Source organism: Hibiscus syriacus, unplaced genomic scaffold, assembly GCF_006381635.1.
Source record: "Hibiscus syriacus cultivar Baekdansim isolate YM2019G1 unplaced genomic scaffold, ASM638163v2 tig00110057_pilon, whole genome shotgun sequence".
Classification (NCBI taxonomy): domain Eukaryota; kingdom Viridiplantae; phylum Streptophyta; class Magnoliopsida; order Malvales; family Malvaceae; genus Hibiscus; species Hibiscus syriacus.
Window position 1 is genome coordinate 2,150,842 of NW_024062581.1, and position 23,546 is coordinate 2,174,387.

The 23,546-nt window shown below is 33.2% G+C and overlaps 3 pseudogenes; 2 read left to right on the forward strand and 1 right to left on the reverse strand.

Annotated features, from left to right (window-relative positions):
- Nucleotides 1-6,789: 6,789 nt before the first annotated feature.
- LOC120214292 lies at nucleotides 6,790-9,200 on the forward strand (annotated as a pseudogene).
- Nucleotides 9,201-10,607: 1,407 nt separating this feature from the next.
- LOC120214279 lies at nucleotides 10,608-13,293 on the forward strand (annotated as a pseudogene).
- A 3,576-nt stretch (nucleotides 13,294-16,869) lies between these two features.
- LOC120214340 lies at nucleotides 16,870-22,815 on the reverse strand (annotated as a pseudogene).
- Nucleotides 22,816-23,546: the final 731 nt, after the last annotated feature.

The window sequence follows — 23,546 nt, forward strand, 5'->3', positions numbered from 1 at the left end:
ATACTTATGTTTGAAAACTCTTTTCTGATATGATCTTCGGAAAGGAGAGGCTAACCTGTCTTGCTCCTCCTTGTTCTTCAATCTTCTCAAACCTACATATGAAACATTCACACGCTAAGTCGATGACTTAGTGTGGTATAAAAACTTATAATGTAAACTCTAACTCCTAATAATTCATGAACAATTCATAAAATGATATCACACAAAATCATATAATATTCCATATAATCAAATATATTCATATACATAACCCGTCATTTCCATCAATACCTCATTCCATTATCATTCATATCTTTTAGTTATTCTTAATCAAACAATACACACATAACAACTTGTATTATGTCATGTAACAATTATCTACCTGCACATATATCATCATTCACATTCTTATCATTATAATATATTATTATCATTAATCTTTTTTTAACATATGATCTTGTACTTCTTATTTTTGTATACCATATAACACACATATCATTTCACAAAGAAGCACACATAATATCATATAATTCTTGTAACATGTTTCATAGCACAAAGAATATAAATCATATATAATGAATTTATTGGTATCTCTTTATTAGCCCATGTACACATGTGAGAACTAAAGATATATGAGTACATTGGGGTTATGCACCTATGTTGTCACCACAACTCGTATAATTCCACTTAGTGGCATATGAAATTTTTCCCGAAAGACCACTATGTCCCAAAGGACCACTCCTTAAGAACCATATACATATTCCAATGGACAAAATAAGTGTACCGAAGTACCACATATATGTTCCAAAGGATTACATATATGTCCCGAAGGACCACGTAGAACCCTCGACTCTTGGCATGCCAACTATACCCCTAGCTCTCATATCACATAACATGAGCATTTATGATAGTTCATATCACTTATATCGCATAGACATATTCACCTATACATGTAATCACGTAGCTTATTTTCACGTAGTTCATGTCACTTTCATATGATTCATATTCATATGTCACATAACTTATATCACTTCTCATGTGTTCATATAAACTTGTATGTCATATCTTGTTCATATATGTTTCCCATATATAACATAGAACATAGAATAACATAGATACTTATACATGTACTAATTTGCACATTTTCACATAATTACATAAACCATATCACATAGCATTTAACTTACATAGTGCATATCATATGGCTTATAGATATATTCTTATATCTTCTTATAGACATATAAACACCTAGATCATCATTCCCTAATTTATATTACATGTTCATATAATCATTTATATTTATACCACACAACTTATATTTTGTTCTCTTATGTTCACCCAAATCACATAGCATATATCACTTATATAACTTCATTTATATACTAGTTTCCTTATATTTCCCTTAGTCCATTTTCATATGATCACATATGTCATATCTCATAGAGCTCATAACCTTTCTTGTGTAATCACTTATACTGTATCATATAGCTTACCCTTGAGTTATCTTACGTTCACATATATTCTTTAGCTCGTAGCTTATGTTACATGTTCATATCATTCCTTACGTCTTTGTCATATCTCTTATTTCATATTCTTATATAATCACATAGATCATTTATACTATTTCACCTGGCTTATAACATTAATATGTATTTACACAAATCATGTAATATATATATATACAATAACATGTCAACACATCTACTCATGCACACATATAAATCATAACAAACACATGATGATATTTATGAACTCATACATTTTACTATAGGAAATAAACTTGTCGTAAGTCTTATTTCCATTAAACATCATAAACTAACTAATATGCACTCACCTGGCCTCACTAGTCAATGTCGATCTCTTATCTCTTTCTCGAGGACTATTAATTGGTCGACTTGTTCGGACTTTGCTTTCGATCATTATCTACACGAATACACAATCCAATAAATATAGGAATTCGAATTACTTGCCAAGATTCTTATTATTGTAAGCTAATCAAAGTACAAATTTCTACTTTCCAACTTAAGTAGTATTGATACTACCCTTACAGTACCGATACTTCTATGTTATAGTACTGATACCCCCTCCAGTATCGATACCACTATTAGATTCGATATTGCCTGATATCGATACCCTTAACATGGTATTGATACTACTATACTATGGTACCGGTACCTCCTTATTGATATCGATACTCTATGAACAATTATATGAATTTTCGCCTTAGGGTATTGATACTCATTCAACCAGTATCTATACCCCTACCTTAATTACCACTTCTTTTCTCTTTGAAGTATCGGTACTGAATGAACAGTACCGATACCCCTAGCCCAGAATTTACTCCTATAACTCGAAAATAAACCATTACCCAGCTAAATTCTTTATTTTACTATTCTTTCATGCATTTAAACTTAACCACACTTACAAAAATTAACTTATTTCACTTTAACTCATCTTAACATCCCATATATAACTATTATATTTGAATTCAAAAATCATACCAAATAATCAACATGTTCCAAATTCACTTCTATTTCTTCTAACTTCTTAATTAAACCATTGACAAGTCAAATTTCACTTCAAAGCTTATTTACCAACTCTTTTTTAATATTTTACTTAGAAACTTCTTATCTTTAATCCATCATAACTTCTTCATCTTTTAGTTTTAAGACAACCTAAGCTTTCCTTAAGCTTAAGTATCAACCATTATGGAACTCACCTTCACAACTGAGCTACACGACTGAAGGAGAAAGAAGACTCTGGAAAATCTTAAGTTTTGCTTCCTCAAACTCCACGTGGTTACTATATAACCATTACCAAATAATTATCTTAGTTTTCAATTTACCATTATACCTTTCAATCTTTTCATCTCTATCAATCAATCCTGTTAATTAAAACTCCTAATTAAGTCATTAAACTTTTTAATTTTCATAATTTGATCACCAAATTTAAAAACTTCTATTTTAGTCACTAACCCTAAAACCGAGTAATCTCCCTGAGTTAGATGAACAAACTAATATCTCAGTTCATCAGTGTGGGTTTTTCCTATGTACTTTCATCTAAACGCAAACAGAAAAAGGTCTCACGTAGGACGCTCGGGCTCTAGTGCCATCTCTACCTTTTTCCACCAGTCAATAGCATCACTCTTTAGTAGAGCGGTGATGCACTTGAGATTATCCTCAGATGTAAGATGAAGTTGTCGCAGGATATTAAGGGTATCACAAAGCCATTAGTCAGCTGCCACAAGATCCTTCTCATTTGATTTGAAGAAATCGGTGGTCTTGTAGTGGCAAAGTCTCTCAACGAGGGACTTTTGAGAGGCAACAAAAAGTGGTGTGGGTTCTCTAGGGATAGCCCTAACTATGTACCTCAATGTCTGTGTGAGGTCACGGAAGAATGTTGCCTCATCTATGTCTGTCTTCTCCGGGACACTCATGTCCTCGAAGTCGGGAGCAAACTCATCTCCAGAATCCCCAACTAATGAGGTATGACTCTACACACAACCCTCCTAATTGTGGGTAGGATCGTCAGCCATAACCTACAATTTAAAGAAGAAGAAAAGAGTCAGCATCGACATTTCCAAACTTATAAATAAGCTTAACACTCTAGAGGCATGTACTTCATGGACGCTTAATAACTCTAACATGCGGGTCCTAGAAAAGACTAAACCTGACGCTTTGATACCACTAAATATAACATCCTAATTTAATTTTACCCGAAGGTTATTGAATTAGGATTTACACGAAACCACGTAAGTGGCTAACCATTTTTTAAAAACAAATCATGAAGTACTATCCATAAAATTTAATTATCAACAAATACAAAATATAAGTTTTTAATACAGGGGAGCTCCCGACATAAGTCTCCAAAAATATTAATCGAAATACAGAGTTACGATTGAAAATTTAAATAAGTGTCTATGACAGTACATGCCCTCTAAACTCTCGAAACGTACTCTGAAGAAGTCGAGTATGGAATCCAAGTCTGGCGAAGAGCTCATCAGCTGGCACCTACTACTGACCTACGCATGAAAACATTCCATACGTTGAGCTCACAAGCTCAGTGCCATTAAAAATAACCAAGATGTAATACATGCATCCAACATATAAGCATGATACAATATAGTTATAAGCAAATGCAACACTCAAAAAAATAGTAAGTATCATGGTGTAGTTCGGGGTCACATAGCATCGCAGAACTCTTACCCCTCTATACTTACAACACTTAAGGAAGACCTGGGTCACCTAGCATCAATATCTCCTTAACACTTGGGTCAAGTATGGGTCACGAAGCATCGACACTTACCCAACTAGTCTACTCATCTAGAGTACTCGGGATGTGTCAGATCACGTAGCATCGATGCAACATCCAACTAGCATTAATGTGCCCAAGCACTAGATTGGATATATCCATATATTTTATACACTTAGACGCTCGCGTTGTTAAGTAACTTGAGTGTCCTCGTCGTTTCTTCAAGTATCAAAACAAGGCTAGTTTTATGTCACTTTATTTCATAGCGTTATTAGTCAAGTTTGATCATTATAATTAGTTTTTGGATTTAGGGTTTAAGTAATTAGGTAAATTAATTAATGAACCAAACTGAACTCATTCAAACATGCTGAGACCAAGACAACATTTTATAACGCTTTAGACCTCTTCTGAATGAATTTCCATATTTTTCCCATTGATAAAACAACGAAGGGATCTCATTTCTTTCGAGGGACTGATCCTTTTCCTCGAGGGATCGATCCTTTTGAAAAGGGATTAATCCTTTCTCCAGAGGGATCGATCCTTTTGAAAAGGGATCGATCATTTCATTTGAATGATCAATCCTTTTTGGTAAATGATCGATTCTTTCCCCTAAGGGATCGATCCTTTCTGGAAAAATTACTAGTTCATCGGGACATGCCTATTTGAGACACCGAATTCCATACAATTATTTCTAGGGACAATGATGTTTGGGTGTTATAAATCACTACATATCTTTACAATACACAACAAAACCCCTTTCATGCCTTAAATCCCATAAAAAATAATTAATAATTTTTTAAATATTTTAATAATTAATATTTTATAAAAATAATTCTAAAATATTATATAATATTAAATACATAAATAACATTATTTTGATTATTTATTTTTTGAAGTGAAATTTTAGAAAATAACTTATAGAAAATCATACTGTAAATTATTTTTCAACAAATTCAAATAAAATTCTATGAATTAGAAAAATGTTTTACATTGAATAACTAATTTTTCTCCAATCAAACACTAAAAATGAAGAAAAAATCTGAATTTACATGAAACAAACATACTCTTAATTTTCATGCTTGGTGCGTTATTTTATGAGATTATTATTTGGTTATTTATGACATTAACAAAAATTGAAAATATATAACTAATATTTTAATTTAAAAAGGGTAAATTAGGTGTTTAGTATTTAAACTAATAATTTTGGTCTATTTTAGTACCTAAACTTTCAATTTTTTCAAAACCATTTTTAAGTTTAGTTTTTGTTTGATTTTAGTATCCCATTCAAATTTAACGTTAAGTTTGAAATAAGTTGAAGTTTAGGTACTAAAATAGACTAAAACTTATGGTTTAGATATTAAATGCGCTAAGTTTTTAACAGTGTGTACTAAAATGAAACAAAAACTAAACATTAGGTATGATTTTGAAAAATTAAAAGTTTCGGTGTTAAAAAGGACCAATATTGATAGTTTAAGTACTAAATGTGTAGTTTACCCTTTAAAAATTATTTTAAATGAATTTAATTTAACATAAAATATATTTTAAATAAAAAGTTTAAGTACTTAAACGGACGAAAACAGATAGTTTAAATACTATATATGTAGTTTACGCTTAAATTAAATAACGGAATATATTTTATGTTAAATTAAATTCATTTAAATAATTTTAAAGGCTAAACTACACATTTAGTATTTAAACTATTAATATTAGTCCTTTTAACATAGAAACTTTAATTTTTCAAAATCATACATAATATTTAGTTTTTGTTTCATTTTAGTACCCACTGTTAAAAACTTAGCACGTTTAACATCTAAATCATAAGTTTTAGTCTATTTTAGTACCTAAACTTTCAACTTATTTCAAACTTAACGTTAAATTTTGAATGTGATACTAAAATCAAACAAAAACTAAACTTAAAAATAGTTTTGAAAAAATTGAAAGTTTATGTACTAAAATAGACTAAAATTATTAGTTTAAATACTAAACACCTAATTTACCCTTTTTAAATTAAATATTTGTTATATATTTTCAATTTTTGTTAATGTCATAAATAACCAAATAATAACTCATAAAATATATTCCATTATTTAATTTAAGCGTAAACTACATATATATATATATATATATATATAATATATATATTATATATTATATATATATATATATACTATATTCGTTTTGGTCCGTTTAAGTACTTAAACTTTTCATTTTTTCAAAACTATACCTAACGTTTAGTTTTTGTTTTATTATAGTAACCCCGTTAAAAATTTAACGCGTTTATTACCTAAACTATTAGGTTTGTCCCCTTTTTGTACCTAACTTTCAAGAAAAAAAACTTCAAAACGTAAGGTTAAATTTTGAACGGGTTCTAAAATAAAATAAAAACTAAACTTTAGATATGATTTTAAAAATATTTAAAGTTTAGTCACTAAAATAGAGTAAAACTGATAATTTAGGTACTAATTAGTAATGTATCCTTAATTTAAACAACCCTAAACTGTAAACTGGTCGGAGTTGTGGACGTAAATGTGAGAAAAAATGGAAAATAATCCTAAATGGTTAAAGAAACCCAAGTCGCCGATGTCTTTAAAAACTGTCTTTCCTTGTCGTATTATTATAGACATTTCAGGATCCACAGCAATCAGTCAAGCCAGTACTAACCTTCCTCATCATCTCTCCTAGGGAGAAACCCGTGTGCATTTGTCACCCAGCGTAGCAAAAGATCCAAGGCAGAAATAAGAAAAAAAACAAAGAGGCATAGGAAGAGGCATGATAAATCTCTTCATATGGCTGTTTTCTTTCTTCATCCTCGTTGCCCTCGTCGTTATCCTCTATTCCAGGTCAACATCCTCTTCTTATCTTTCCATTTTCTGAGTAATGAATTTTTAGCTGATTCTTCATTCTATTTTCGAGTGAATTACTTATCAAATGCTATAAAAACCTTTGTGTTGAGAGAAAAGAGAGAATAAATAGTAGTTTAGTGGGCATTTATCTGGGTATGTTGAATTTTGTTGTAAAAATGGTGTGCTGTTTATTACTGCTTTTGTGAATTATCAAAGATCTGAAGTTGAAGTTTTGATTATGGCGTATTATTCTTGTTGATGGGAACAAGTTTATTGTGTTGTTCGTTTCCGTTGGTTGTTCATTGCGAAGAGCTAGAGCCAGGCAAAAAGGGTGTTAGTCGGTGATTTTTCTGCAACAGAAAGGAAGAGAGGTCGTGTGGGGAGATGATGAATAATGTTGAGTTCCCATCAGGTTGATCTGATGGGCTTTTATGCTGGCCTTTTAACGGCTGGTGTCAGGCCTACAGTCATCATTCATGTTAATTGGTTGACAGCATGGATTCCGGAGTGGTTCCGAAGATGGTTCAATGTCTCCGGGGGGGGGGACTTCTGGAGGCTCTGTGCCAGAGGTGTAGTCCTTCGACGGTCTTTGTTGGTGGATTTGGTACTTTCGGAGGGTTTTCTCTGGAGGTATAATATACAATTTCACGCGTCCCTTTGAATCGAGTAACTAGGTCATTGGGGTTTTGTTTTGGATTTGAAATTTAAATGGACTCAAGAAGTTTGAAAACTAAAATCTGTGTATTTTTAGCTCATATGATAAGTTCCTGTTATATTGAGAACTGGAAAGGGAAATTTAACAGCTTGATGATTTTGCTACAGCTCATATGCTTGGCTGATTTAGAGTCGGATTACATCATCCTTATGACTCTTCATCGCGGATAAACAAAGCAGTCTTGCCGGAATTTATCCTCCAAGGTTTTTTATGTTTATTCTATCTGCTAACGGGCATTGGGTTATGTCACTGTTATGTGCTCCATATTTATACTACAATGTGAGACTGTAAGTTTTTTTCTCCCTTCTCATTCTAAAATTTATTATCGGTGTAGTTCTTTTTGAGGAAAACTAGCTTAGGTTCAGTGTTAAATTCAAATTTCTTCACTGCAACTTCCTTTAAATGCTTAGCTTATGACCTATGTCAAGTAGGATTTAAGCCCCGGTCTAGTTTTTCAATCCTATCAAGTTCCGACTTGGAGAGCTTGTTTGATAATGTGAATGATGAGTTTTTCACCTTGTGGCTTTTAAGAATAAAATTGAAATTTTCTTGCCTATATGTTGCACGAAACTCATTACAGTTAATACAATCATCGACAAATAACTTTTTGTTTTCTTTGTGTACCTCTTTCCCTCAGTCTGTTTTTAGAGTTATCCGATGAAGCACTAATTGTAAAGAAAATCCTATTAATCTTATGTGTGTATATGCATGTCCTGTGGACAATGTTTATCGATAATAGAATTTAGAGTGCCTGACTCATCTTTGTGAGGGAGAAAATAGAGTAAGAGTGGGAAGAGGGGATTGATTAGCGGGAGGCACTTTGTTTTTGCCAAGTTAGATGGATTCAAGATTTGCATTTGGGTTAAAATCAACCTTCTTTCCTCGCTAGCCATTGAAGACTGAATGCAAGTCTTCTTGGTTCCCCTTGCATTAATTATAGTTGCTTCTTATAAGTATTAATCATGGATCAAATCATATGAAACTCACTCCTTGGGGAAAATAAAAATACCAGATGGTTTATAATTTGTCGAGTTGTGTTGTTTCCCTAACTTTATCTGGTCATCAGATACACTCGAAAACAGCACCTGGTCGATGTTACAGAGATATTTAACTTGCTTCATGAGGAGAAGCAGCAACGCATTTTTAAACTCGCCTACGTCGCCGTTCTCATATTCTTTGCCTTGTTCTGGTATTTTTACTTTTTTTCCCTGACAGTATACGAGATGCTTCCTGTAAATGTTGCTTTTATATTTAGTAGCCTACTAACCTGGGAACTCCCATATGTGTTTTATTAGGATAATCTGCACTGCATTAGAAGATGTAGATGATTAATGGAAGATGGCTGCTGCTGCTGCTTCTTCTTATTTTCCTTGAAACTGTTTGTTGATCTAAATTGTTGTCCTGCACCGGCATTTGGCTGTTTCTATTTTTTTTTACAATCTCCTTTTTCAACTTTTTTTTTGGCGATAAATTGATTGTATTTATATCCAAATAAACAACACGTTGTTACAAAGGAACAAGTATGTTTCCATACCGTATGTCCCAAGCTATATAAAAGAGAAGAAATAATTGACTCAGTTCTATCTATACATCTCCATGATCTATACGTCTCTTTTTTTTTATGGGTGAGTCTTCTAACGGGAATTCTCTGCATATACAAAGACTCGAACTCGAGACTTGTTTAAGCAATATTAAGCTGGTTTAGAGCTTACTCTAAACGTATCTTTTGTTGCAACTGATATATAGCATTAAGAATTTGCTTAAACAACAAGCTATTTATTTGGACATCTCAAATAAATTTGCTTATAAAATCCTTTGAAGATATTTATTCGGTTAAATATATAGTATATATAAATTTATTTATTTTTGAATAATCTAGGGTAAGTACAAGACAATATGTTCAAACATAACTCTCAACCTTTCAACATTGAACACTTGCACCTCTAGCATATATGGTGCTCGAACCCGGTCCTTAGAAATAAACAATTCTTTTACCATGGAGGCCACTTGGTTAGTGCAGTATATATAAATTTAACTTCTTCATAAATGTTTTTTTTTTATTTTATTTAACATCTGATTTTACATTTTAATAAGTACCACATTAATATATTAAATATTTTATAAAATGATTGATAAAAGATCGTACTTGTTCATAATATTTTTAAGTAAATTATGCGTTTAATATTTAAACTATCAGTTTTGGCCTGTTTTAGTATTTAATCTTTTAATTTTTTCAAAATCATATTTAATTAGTTTTGTATCATTGTAGTACATATGTTTAAAATTTAAAGTTAATTTTTGAATTTTTTTTAAATTTTATGTACTAAAATGGACTAAATGATAGTTTATGTACTAAACATATTAAGTTTTTAATGGTGAGATACTAAAATGAAATAAAAAACGAAACATTAAGTATGATTTTTGAAAAGATTGAGAGTTTAAGTAGAAAAAATAATAAAAAATGACAATTTAAGCACTAAATGTATAACTTACCCTATTTTTTAACCATCGAAAGCACACACGTATTTTTTAGATAAAACTGTTCAAACGTCAAATTCAAAATCTCAAAAAAATGACATTCTTTTGAAAAATACATTCTTTTGAATAATGATGATTATACAGTAATATATTAATTTAATTAAAAATATAACACATTTATAAAAGAAAACAACAAACTCTGATATCAATGGAGCGGCAGAGATTTCGTCATGAACAACGGCAACACGTCCATCAGATCTTTCGCTAAATCATCCGATATCTATCTTTTTTATTACTTTCCCGAATAAAGCTCTATCGTAGGGTTGAACCCCACAAAAACAATGGCAATCTCTCTCAACGCAAATCTTCATCATCCTCTCTCAGGTTCTCGTTCTTCTATGTATTATACATATGTATTGTATTTTTATACGTATATAACACATGTATTTTGCATTTTATTCTATCCAGTTGTGGGACTAAGCTTTACTCTGGGTCGAAGCTTCAATCTCCCTGTATGCTCGTTTCCTCAACTCTCTAGTCTAATCGCATTTATATATACCCTGTAAATTTTGAACTTTTCCCCCTAAATTTCATCTTTCAAAGGTTGTTTGCAACTGGGAAACCGAATTTGAGTGCAGATTTATAGCAGAGTTAATAAAAGTCTCCATGCGGGTAATTGTTTGTTTATACTCTTACTCTGTAATTTGGATTACTCCATTATTTATCTGTTACTATTAGCAACTTTACAGTTAAGAATAATTTGGATTTTACAGTGTGCTTGTTGCAAGCAAAGCTGCCAACTTCTTGAACTTTATTTCTTGTTTCCAAAGGAAAAAGAAAAAAGGGACATCTTTTGATTGTTATGTTTGATAATTCTTGGTTCAAAGCTTGCTCCTTTGTGCATATCCTTTAAGCAGTTTAGCATGTTTGATGACTATTGTGTATCTGCTACAAGGCTTGATTGTGTTTATGCCATGGCTGTTGTTGTATCTTATTTCTTTCTCATGGAAAAGGCGAAGTTTGTGCCATGTAGTCTCAACTCTCAATAGATAATACATGACATCCCTAAGTTCAAGTTTCCAATTTTTCTTTTTGAACCTCTTGATGATTATGACTTGTCTATGCAGAACTCGAAATTGCAAACCTACAAGGTCACGAGTTGGAATGATGCCTATAGGAACTCCAAAAGTTCCCTATAGAGTTCCTGGTGAAGGAACTTGGCAATGGGTGATTTATGGAATACACTGGTGAGCAATCATAACTAATTTTACATTATAAGAATGGAGAACCTTAACTGCTTCAGGTCATTTTATGTAGGAGATGATTCCAATAATTCACTCTCTACTCTTGCAAGCTTTATTCTACTGTCATGCTGTTATATTGATCATTTTCTGTTTTCAGAAGTGGCTTGACAATCTGATTATGGATATATTCTTGACGCCTGTAATAGATTTTGACTATTGCATAAATATTTGTTTTCATTTTTAAGCCTGATTTAAATTCTATTATGCACCTTTAGAGGTTAATGACTTACATTGGATGCAGTACCGAGATCGTTATCTTCATTGGACAACATATAGATGAGGAATTTAGCAACCAAATATTGGCGACAATGTATACCTTGATAGTATTGATGATAATAAAAGGCTTTACTTTTACATCAATGGTCCTGGTGGAGATGTAAGGTTCTTTTAATGCTTTTCTGAAGTGTATATTTCTATTTCTAATTTGTTATCCCTGGTCACTATCTGATTTGGAACTGTTATCTTTTACAGCTTACTCCCAGCTTGGTGATCTATGACACAATGCAAAGCTTTAAAAGCCCTGTAGGCACCCACTGTGTAGGCTATGCCTACAATCTAGCAGGCTTCCTTCTTGCGGCTGGGAAAAGTTAATATTTCCCTTCTTTTCTATCTAAATCTATCAAGTTTGTGTTGTTATTATTGCAAGCGAATGCTATAAACTTTTGTGGAATGGCATGATGCATGAAGTAGCGATTCCTATTATTTTCTTTAATGCCGGCCAGTCCTCCAGTCTATCCCTAGGTTGTGAAATATTGAAAACATTCACTTGTTGCTTTCTGTCATGTGAAGGTTAATCTTTTTGCGATGCCTCTTTCAAGAATTGCTCTTCAGTCTCCAGCTGGTGCAGCTCGTGGTCAGGTATGACTGCATGCTATCATGCAGTGAATACTGTTTCACTTTTCAATTTTGATTCTGCTGATCATGAAGTTATTAAATCCTGATAGGCTGATGATATCCAAAATGAAGCAAATGAGGTTCTTAGAATCAGAGATTACTTTTCAGTGAGCTAGCTAAGAAAGAGGCCAGTCTGTTGAGATGGTGAGTATGTTAAAAGCTCAAGCTCAAAAGTGAATTACTATAAATGTGTTTCTTTTGTTTCATTCGAGTGTTGCCAGCTTCCCCTCTTGTGCGTTAGCTCTAAACAGCTATTGGGTACTGGATAACTGGAAACACATGAAATCTCCATTTTGAATTTGTTTGCTCTTACTTCAAGAGGTTAATTTCTTTTTGATTTCGGTTTAATTATGAATTTCGCCACTCTATAGAACTGCAAAGTTAGTCCCTCTAATTTGCAAAAACTGAGAAGTTAGTCCAGTTGTTGGTAAGAACTTGAACTGTTTTTTTTGATAATTTATTGCATATATTACTGAACGGCTGACTTTTACTAATTCCTTGCTTATAAATTACCGAGCTGCTAATTTTCAGGTCAAGGATCAAAGTTAAGGTATTTCATTGTTACCCAATTGGACTAGTTTCTCAGATTTCGTGGAATGACGAAATTCTAATCAGACCACCTTTTCCCTTGATTGATGATATGTTTATTGTTTTATTTATCGAAACATAATAACAATGAACGTGCACATGTAGATTAACAAGAACTTAAGTAGGATGAAACGCTTCAATGCTCAAGGGCTCTTGAATATGGACTCATTGACCGTATAGTCAGACCGCCTCGCATCAAGGCAGATGTACTCGCAAGGATTCCGGAACAGGCCTCGGTTAGTGTTCTTTATTATTTCCCCTGACACGGGCCGATAACTGTAATATCTTTTGTTCTTATGAAGCTTATCACACTTTTAGAATTGAAAGTCAAAAGCTACATAAACAAGCCATTAGAAATGAAATTGGAATGTTTGAAATCAAAATCCATCGTCGTTTCGAAGAAAAGCCAACCTCTTAGCAACGTTAACGTTACATTAGAAATATTCTACATGACATAACAGCTGCAAGGCTATCAATAAGCTACATATGAACGAGTGAGAATTGAGATTCATCAATTGTGCTTTGATTGCCACTTTCATGCTGGTTCCCTGCTAGAAAACTGCCGACTACAACCAAAAGTATGAAATTTAGAGGGTCATTCTTCTCGGAATCATTCGCTTAAAAGAAGGTTGTAAAATCCCAGAGGAGGGGAAACAACAAAGGGAGATAGAACATAAACACAAGTGAACCTGCACAGGGTGAAGCTACTGGGCCAGCTACTAGGAAACCTGAAATGGAACACTCATCCCACCAGATCTGGTTTTTGTTCCGTTAGGCATGAATGAACCAGACAAGGACAGTATCTAAAATAGACCCTCCAAGAAATTTGAGAAGAAATGAGATGTTTGCTGACGAAACAATCTGCTACTGGGAGACCAGCTACTAGGAAACCTGAAAATGGAACACTCATCCCACCAGATCTGGTTTTTGTTCCGTTAGGCATGAATGAACCAGACAAGGACAGTACTAAAATAGACCCTCCAAGAAATTTGAGAAGAAATGAGATGTTTGCTGACGAAACAATCTAAACTGCAAACATCTAAGAAAGTAGATAGACTAGGATGAAAAGCATTAAACACATTGAACAAAGCATTAATCTCTGATTTTGCATGCCTTTTACTAAAAAAAAAAAGATAAACAGTTTATTTCAAGCTGTATATTGACAGAGCAATTGCAGCTTAGAAATGAAGTTATTTTTCCTTGTAAATTCTACATTCTAGGTAAGAAGTAAAAAATCAAACACCAATTCGCAGAGATATAAAGAGAGTGAGTATCCATGCTAAGAATCTATATGTCAGTGTACCCCCGGAAGAATCAGGTTGACACTTGAAATCACCCCATTTGCAGACAGAATGCATATAGCTCGAGACCCTTGTTGAGGAAAATGATAATCTTCATCGTGGCATCCTAAAACATCAAAAAAAAAAAAAAATCAGCAATGTACTATACAACAATTTTTTCTTTGATATCAAGTAAAATCAGGACGACAACAGTATTCTCCATCCTTATTTTTCCAGCAATGAAAAAAATGGATTTTTCAGTCATCCCAAATAGAAATTCCTGCAATCCTTATGCAGAATATAAGCTACCTTCAAGATAACAGCATACCACCAGCATTTAACAGTGGTGTAGAATTAAATTAGCCCCAACAGCGCATGCAACCCAAAAGCCATCAGACGACACAAGATTTTATGTCGGGGCAAACATATTTCAATAGAAATATATTAAAAAATTTAAAATATATAACATATTTAAATTTTCAAGGGGCAACTGTCCCCACCCAGTGGCGGAGCCATGGCTTGGTCGGGGTGGGCACGTGTCCACCTTAAAATCCAAATTTCTTCGATTAATTACTTATTTTACTGATGGTGTCCCCTTGAAATTTTTCGTGCCCACCATGAAATTTAAGTTTTCTTCGATTAGTATATTTATGAATGGTATCTACCCTGAAATTTTATTTGTACCCGTCCCATTTAAAAATTCTATATTGTTAACATGTGTGTGTTCATTTTGAAAATATTTCTGGATTCGCCACTGCTCCCATCCGCCTCCCTCGATCCTCCCTGAGGCCAAGTGTTACCAAATCAGAAAACCACCGAAGCATAAAGCAAGCGGGACAAAGATTAGCTCAAAAGTTTATCCATAAAACCACATCATTATTCTTACTATTACTGAATAATCCTGCAAGACGATTATAAACATCCTAAGGAGCTCATTAAACTATCCGGTTGCAGTTTGATATTCCCAAACAAGTGTATAAGGTATTATGGCCACAAAACCAAGCTCCATACGGTAGAAAGAATCACACAATTGACATATAGCCACATAATATCAAAAGCTTACTAGTAATTATTCCAAGAAACCAACAATCAACAAAGTCTAAAACTCAATAGGCCAAAGAATAAAAGCAATTTATCATCGATAAGATCAGCCAGCAAATAGCAGACAGGTTTGTCATCAGTTGGCAGCCTAGGCAGGTTAGCTCAACCAACTCAAATTAAGAAACTAAAATCCAAAATAAACAAAGTTGAAAAACAGTCACTTTTAACTTCAGACTCGGGAAAAGATCGAGTTTTTGGTACTAAGACAAGGTTTTGAAGTTGATTTGGAGCTAAAACAAGTTTTGTTTTTTCAGTTAAAACAAACAGAGACCGTGAGTATGGAGGGATGTCATTTTTTTTTTTGAAAAAATTCCAGTAAATTATTTTGTAGAATAGATGAAATTTGAGAAGAGAAAAGGAACATGATGAAATATAATAAGAAATGTTTTGCTAATTTAATTTTTCTTAGGCATGTAAGAATCAGGTTTTAAATCGCGGTCGCGGTCGTGTTTTCGGTTATTTCAGATTTACCTTGATTGCGGCCGTCGCAGATGCTATTGCAATTGTCGCGGGTAACTCGGACGGCGACGAAACTGCTATATCGCAACCGAAATCGTAGTCGCAGACCGTTTTTTAAAACCCTGAGAAGAATAATAAAATAACGAGAAGGAAATATTCAATAATGGTGGCTTTAATGAAATATTATTATTTGTAATCATCAAGTATTTCACTATATAGCATATTAATATTTGTAATTGGTTGGAATATGATAAATAAAATTTAAGGGTAAAGTACACAAATGGTCCCTAACTATAAGGTGTTACTTTATTGAGTCCTTCAACTATTAAAAGTTACAAAATGGTCATCTGACTATCATTATATTCTAAACTCGTCCTTTTCCATTAAAAGATTAACGACAGTTTGAGCTAGATTTTAATATTGTCTGAGATATGATAGTCGTTTGAAATTCTTGGATCAAATTTTATCATATTTCAAATAGTAGATTAACATCCAACTCAGACTAGTCAATTTTTTTAAAAAGGAAAATGACAAATTTGAAACATGATGAATAGTCGAATGATCGTTTTGTAACTTTAATAGTCGAGGGACTCAACAAAACAACATCCTATAGTCAGGAGACCATTTTGTAACTTTAAATAGTCATAGAGTTCAATAAAGCAAAACCATTTTGTGTATTTACCCAAAATTTAATTAAAGGAAAAGATATGATACGGGTAAATGATTTTTCTTTTCTCTAATTTTTTAGGGGACCATTAGGTTGCCAAAGTTTGAAGAAATTGTCTAGAAAAGGGAAAAAGTAAATGGTGGGTCAAATCTAGCAAAACCGTGACTTTTTTTTAAATATAATGTATTACTTCGTTTAAAACAAAAAGATGTTCAACCACAATGTGAATTTTGTTTCGATTACTGAACTATTAAAATTTTCATTTTAGTTACTAATGTCATATTTTTATTCTATTTTGATCATTACGAAATTGATAGAATGTAGAACCTTTTTGAATTATTATTTAATGGTCAGTGACCAATACAAGACAAAAACGTAACATTAATGACTAAATGAAAATTTTAGTAGTTAGATGACCAAAATAAAAAGCAGTGATAGGTGAGTGACTAAATAGGTAAATTACCCAAATTAAACATAAAATGAATGAGCATTCAAAGAATCAACAGGGACCCCGCCACCATGTGTGAAGTAATATTCCAAATGCAGCTGCTGAGGAAGTTAGAAAGGAGGATGATCCTCTTCTGGGGTTTCAGGTGGGGCAGGTTTCCAACCTGGTTTTTCATCCCAATACATGTCGTATATATGTGTCCGGGAGTGTGGTTCTCAACGCAGCACCATATTCCAACGTACCGCTTCATCCGATTCCTGAATTTTTTCCTCTTGTCTGAACAAATTCAACATATCAGTACACTCTCAAACTCAAATGTGTAAAACAACAAAGTAAGTCACTAATGGAACATGGGATATTGAGCTTGATGAAAAGACTTGCCTTGTCGGCGAAACCGAGAAAAGCATTTTGCATTGACGAGAATTCGATGACTTTGACATCCTTGAATGAAGAGAACACTGTGGTGAACTGCATTTTGCATTATAATAGGACTATCAAACTACTTGAGTTTAAGCCATTGGTGAATGTTTTACAAAAGCATGTGAAGAATCGGCCATACCGTTTCTTCGGTGCTGTTTTTCGGGAATCTTAAAACACCTGATACTTGAGTTACTTGATGCATGGCAATCTTCAGTTCCTTCTCGGCAAAGTTGAACATCAAGCCAGGAGTCTTTTACCTGAAACAACATTGAAAGTAAAGTTTACTGGAGATGATAGAAAAGAAACAATTTAATCTATACCACTAATATTCATTTACTTGTTGGGGTAATAATGGATTGTTGAGAAAAAATACTCTCTGATGTTAATTGCAGAACCAAACTCCTCCTCTGGAAGGTCTTCAACATGACATTTACCTACAATTTTGAAAGTTATATTCCCCAGATTTAGAACATCTAATGCTAAAGAAAAAAAGCATCCACAAATCCATATTATGTTGAACTTATAAAAGAGGCTAAATGCCCTAACATAGAAATTATTTATTTTCATGGTTGCGCAGATAACAGGGAGGAATAAATAAGTGCCGCAATGAAACGATTCTTACCGGAAGAACAAGAAAAGATAAACGGTTCTCACAATCAACTATAATTTACCTCAAAACATGGTCCAAAGGGCAGAGAAAAGGTTGCCTGAAAACCAGAGTCTGTCAAACCTGCACCAATGGAGGCATAACCTGAAATTGACATAGTGAGAAGGAAAAAGGATGATTACATAAACTTATACAAATAAATACCACAAATCTACATTTGGAATAAATTAGATACTTTCCCCACACAGTGTGATACCACTTGCACCGTTACGCAACAGATTTCACTGGCTCTCTTCTCTAGTACGGTGGATTTTTCAATTTATAGATGTTTTTACCTATTACTTGCTACCACTAGGCACAAGAAATCCATGTTAAGCTCCTACTTTTAAGGGTGTAAGCCAAGATTCTTATAAGAACTATTTTAATCTCTTAGTTCAATTTCCATCACCAAGAAATTATATTCACACCACCCATTAGAATAGTAAACAAAAACTATGAAGATAATCATGTTAACTGATCATAGAATACACACCAGTGTACGGTTCAACAATGAAGCAATAGCAATGCCGACCTTACTTGTTTCATCTGAACAAAATCATCAAAGAGAAAATATGAGAATAAATACGGGATTAAACAGAAAAGGCTTGTTGTGCTCGAAATTAATACACACATACTTGGTAATTAATAAGAGAGAAGTGTGATTCTAGATTATGCTCTCCATCCAGTAACAGGCTCTTTGGAATAGATGGTTTAAATGACAAGAATCCTCCTGCATAATTCCTTTCAATAAGTTATCTGGCAGCATAAAACATGTGAATGATCATTAAGCAAGTATAATATCTAAAATTCAATTGACTTAATATTTTACTCATGAATGCCCGGATTGTATTACTCATGTACTGGATGATGCAGTTTATGGTTAATATATTCCAAGTTTATTTCCAAAAAAAAAATCAATGACTTGGATCTTCCTTGATAGATTACTGATAGCCCCTTCATTAATGGTAAAGGTTTAAAAATTGTGTTTCATTTCACTATAAAACTCGAAGTGTACTTGATAACATGTTGGATCGTAGATTTCAGACTTCTTGCATCCATCCTAACCAAAACAGGCATAAACATGATAGGAGGGAGACATATAATAGAAGAGAACCAGTCGATGTTTGATTACGGGCACAAAAGTGAAATTAACACTACATGAATAGAAGACAATTCATCATACACAACTCCTTTGTTCCCCAAAGTTTTAAACCAATGATATATCCGTGGGGAAAGCAAATAAATTATTAGACAATACTGTAACCAAACTGCATGTTACATGTACCATTTAAGTCATCCCAAAATACCCACATTGCATATGTTTGATGCCGTAATCCATTTAGATATGACCCCTCCACCTCTACATGAATGAAAAAACTTACTGAAACTTTAGCATGTTCATGTCAGATCAATAAATATATCTGAAACGTAACAGGATGCAGAAACTGTTTTAAACTGCATTTTGGTGAGATAATATGGATCCTAAAATCAAATCTATAGAATACTTAATAAGTCATAGTTGGCACAGAACATTTGTAATCATAATATAACTCCTAACATCACATCTGGAAAATAAAAGGCACAAAATTACCCGTGCATCATAGTACTCTGGTGGATCATAGAAAACCATGGCCTCCCGTAGTCGGTGACGCTTCCCTTCAGTACCACCATATTGGAATGTGGTGTGCACTGCATATGGCTCCAGCCTAAGTTGTTCATACATGACCTATCAAAAGCATTAGTGCTTAGAACAAGCTTGTTGTACAACATATGCTGCTATTTACTAAGTGGTACAAGCACATATTTTAAATTCACAGGGGTATAAACATGTAAAGGTATATACGTGAAGAAACCAGAACTTCAACAACCGTCAGTAAAATAAAAACATGAGACTATATGAATATCACCATGAACTAGCATATGGATCCTACCTGAACAAATAAGTGTGCCCACTACAAAATATACTTTCTGGTAGAATTCCCAGCTTGAGATTTCCATCAAAAGCATAAAAAGTCCACTCTCATCATCAATGGCTGGCCCTGTTTGCTTGCGTACAAGTTCATTAAATCCATTCTGATCCCATATCTTATCATCAGATAATAGCATATCTTTCCATTCTTTTGCCAGTTTTGTCGCGGGCTCAGTTGGCCGCCAGTGAAAAATTCCTATATTGTAGGCAGCACCAACTGTTCAAGGAAAAGAAAGAATCAATAGACTGGAGTCACAAAAATTGCAAAACGAGTAATAGAAGATAATGATAAGTGAGTAAGTTTATTGTTCCGTAGGAATACAAGAGTGTAGACAAGACAACAAATAGAAAAACAGGCTTAAAGCTGTATTATGAACTGGGAAGTCGCTGCAACATAAAGGAAGTGTTTAACACTTACAATATAGAAGGTAAAAATAATCTAAGGGCAACGTAGAACATGCTAAATTTAAAATACCAAATCAGAACCCACACCACCTGCCCTTCTCCATAAAGGAGGGCAGGTCTACACCAACAATACCACTATGGCCACAACTTGAAAACAAGATCAGTAGATGAAAGGAAATACTTTCAGAAACATCTTTTACCTTGTTTCCAATCAGCCAATCTGTCATCAACAATTGTTGGCACAACTTGGTCCTTGAAGTTAATATGTCAGCATCAGGGTACCGGGCAAGATATGGAAGTGGATTCTGGGAAAGGAACATGGCATATGAAGTATGATTTTAATTTATATCTTCCGAAGTGACCATAAAGAATCATGAGGTAAAAATACAATAAAATGATGGCATCAGTGAAAGAAGCATTACACAAACCAAGAAAAATACACACAAGCGAATACATAAATTTTAAGGTTTAAGGAGCGCAACCCCGGGAAAAACTAGTCCATATCACTAGAATTTTAGTTCTTATAGCATCAAAAGAATCAATATTGTTCCATGGTATAATAGCATTCTAATAAATAAAACTTATCAAATTCAGGGGAAAGAGAAGTGAAACCATTAACTATAGCTTAGTATAAAAGCTTGATCTGAGAAGGAAAAGAAGTACCTTGAGCCACACCATGTCTGTATCACACATCAATAGCTCATAGCCGAAAGGAAGTATAGAATTTATAAGTAATACTTTCTCTCTTCCCATTTTATGAAACGTAGGAGATCCCCAACCAACATCTATTATGCTCATATGGCTGCCCATATCAAAGACTGGAACACCTTTCCAATACAAAGCCTCCAGCAGTTTGGTGTCCATTGCACCTAAATCACAACGATTCCAATTCATTGTCCACTTTTAAGCACAGTTTCCTCTTATGTAACAGATAGAAGATTTAACAGCTTACCAACAAGAAAATTAGAAACACCAAGATCCGTCAAGTGTTTAACCCAAGTCAGGATAAAATCCATAAACGCAAAGTTACCAAAGGTGATTATAATGACATTATCTTTTGCCCTTTCTCCGACCAATTCTTTTGTTAGTCTAAAGGACTCCAAAGGTGGCATTTTTAGAAGTACTAGGTGGAACCTCCAAAATAGGTCCCAACTGGTTGCTACCAGGTAGTGATGCTTTTCCTGTTGGTTGAGAAATGCTGCTGCTTGAATGAGATACACCATCTTCTACATTGAGTTGAGGACATTAGTTAATAGAATCGTGTAATGGACTAATGGTAAAAGGAACGCTAAAAGAGTGAGGTTGATGCAGTTTAGAAGAACATCATGGTAGGCATAAAAAATGTCTTCAAAATACAACCAAATATGCAGTTGGGTAGGAGTGGGCAAATAATCGAGTAAATCGAATTAATCCAAAAAAAATTAAATTTATTTTGTTCTTTCGGTTTTGAAAATCCGAACCAATTAAATCAAATAACATATTTTAGATAATAAATTACATAAATAAGTTTAATTAATTTAATCTAAATATGAAATTAAATACATAAATATGAATCAACTCAATTCAGTTATTTACTAAAATGCATATAACATTTAAATTTAAAACCATAACTTTTCTATTTTATAAACAAATCTTTTTTTTATTATTAATATAGGGTGATTCAAGGTTTCATCTGTTCAATATTTCTTACACAATTGACAATGATCGCACACACTAAAGACACAATTGCTCGAACATTCCCTTCAATCACTGAGGTTGCTCAAGGAGCTCACAAATCTTAAAATATATAATCATTAATTCAGACATTTATATATAAAACTGAACTGATCTAATCGATACCTTACTACATTTGGGCAAAACGTTTCAACATAATTCCATGAAAAGCTAAGGGAAAAACAGGTCTAACATACAAACAAAAAGTCAAACTAACAAAAACCCAGTAGCAATCCTTCATTTACTGTACAGTTCTAATAAAATATGCTCAACCATTTTCTGAAACTCATAAGCTTTGGTAAAAAAAGAGAAGCAGCATACCTTGGGAGAGAGGAGGGAGGACAGCCAAGAAGTAGAGATGGAGTGAGTAGCGGAAGCGGATGGAGAGTAAATGGCAGAGAACACATAAAACGAAGACGCGACTATCCCCAAGATAACGGTGGCGTATATGGTCACGAATAGCGGTTTGGAAGCGGCGGCTTCTTGAACGGCGTTTCTCCATCCCCCCATCTTAGTTGTGACTTCAACTAGATCTCTTTTGCCGCTGAATTTTTCAGGATGGAATGCAGAGCATGACTGATTCCATGTGTATTTTAGGTGTTTCTTTTAGATCGAATTTAATAGCTGTAAGAGCTTCGTTTGGTCAACTTTCCCAGCGATTTGTCTTTATTCGATTAGACTATATATCACAAATCAGTCACTACCTTCATTTTTAAATCATTTTCTCTCTTTATACCAACTCCTAGTAAAATTTATCATGTGGCAACTTGACATCGGCCATATAATAAAATACAATATCATAATTAGGGATAAGCCTTTCATCAAATCAAGTGAGATAAAAAAATTAAAATTATTTAAGTTGATATCCAATATTTTATAATTCTATTTTTAATTAATTTTTTTTTAAATTAAATTGAGTTATTCGAATTTTTATTTGAATTTAATTATAAATATTAATAATATTATAATTTTATTTGATTTTAATTTAAACGATTTTTATAACCATATATATATTTATTTATTTATTTATTTTTAATGTGATATACATATATAATATAAAATTGAATGATTTAACTCAAATTTAAAAAATAATCCATTAATACTAGGGTAAATTATATAACTTGTCCCTAAACTTTTAAGATGCTTACATTTTAGTCACCCACTTTTAAAACTTACAATACAATCATCAAACTTTTATTTCGCATATCGTTACTAGTTTTTACTAACTTCACAATTAACCCTCTGTTAATCTTTTTTTACTGATGTGGCATGAACCTTCTTTTCTTCTTCTTCTTCAACTCCCTTGACCCCTTCTTTCTTCTTCTCTCCTTATCCATCTCATCTCTCTCTTTCTCTAGAACCAAGTAAAGCATTGCCCATTCTACG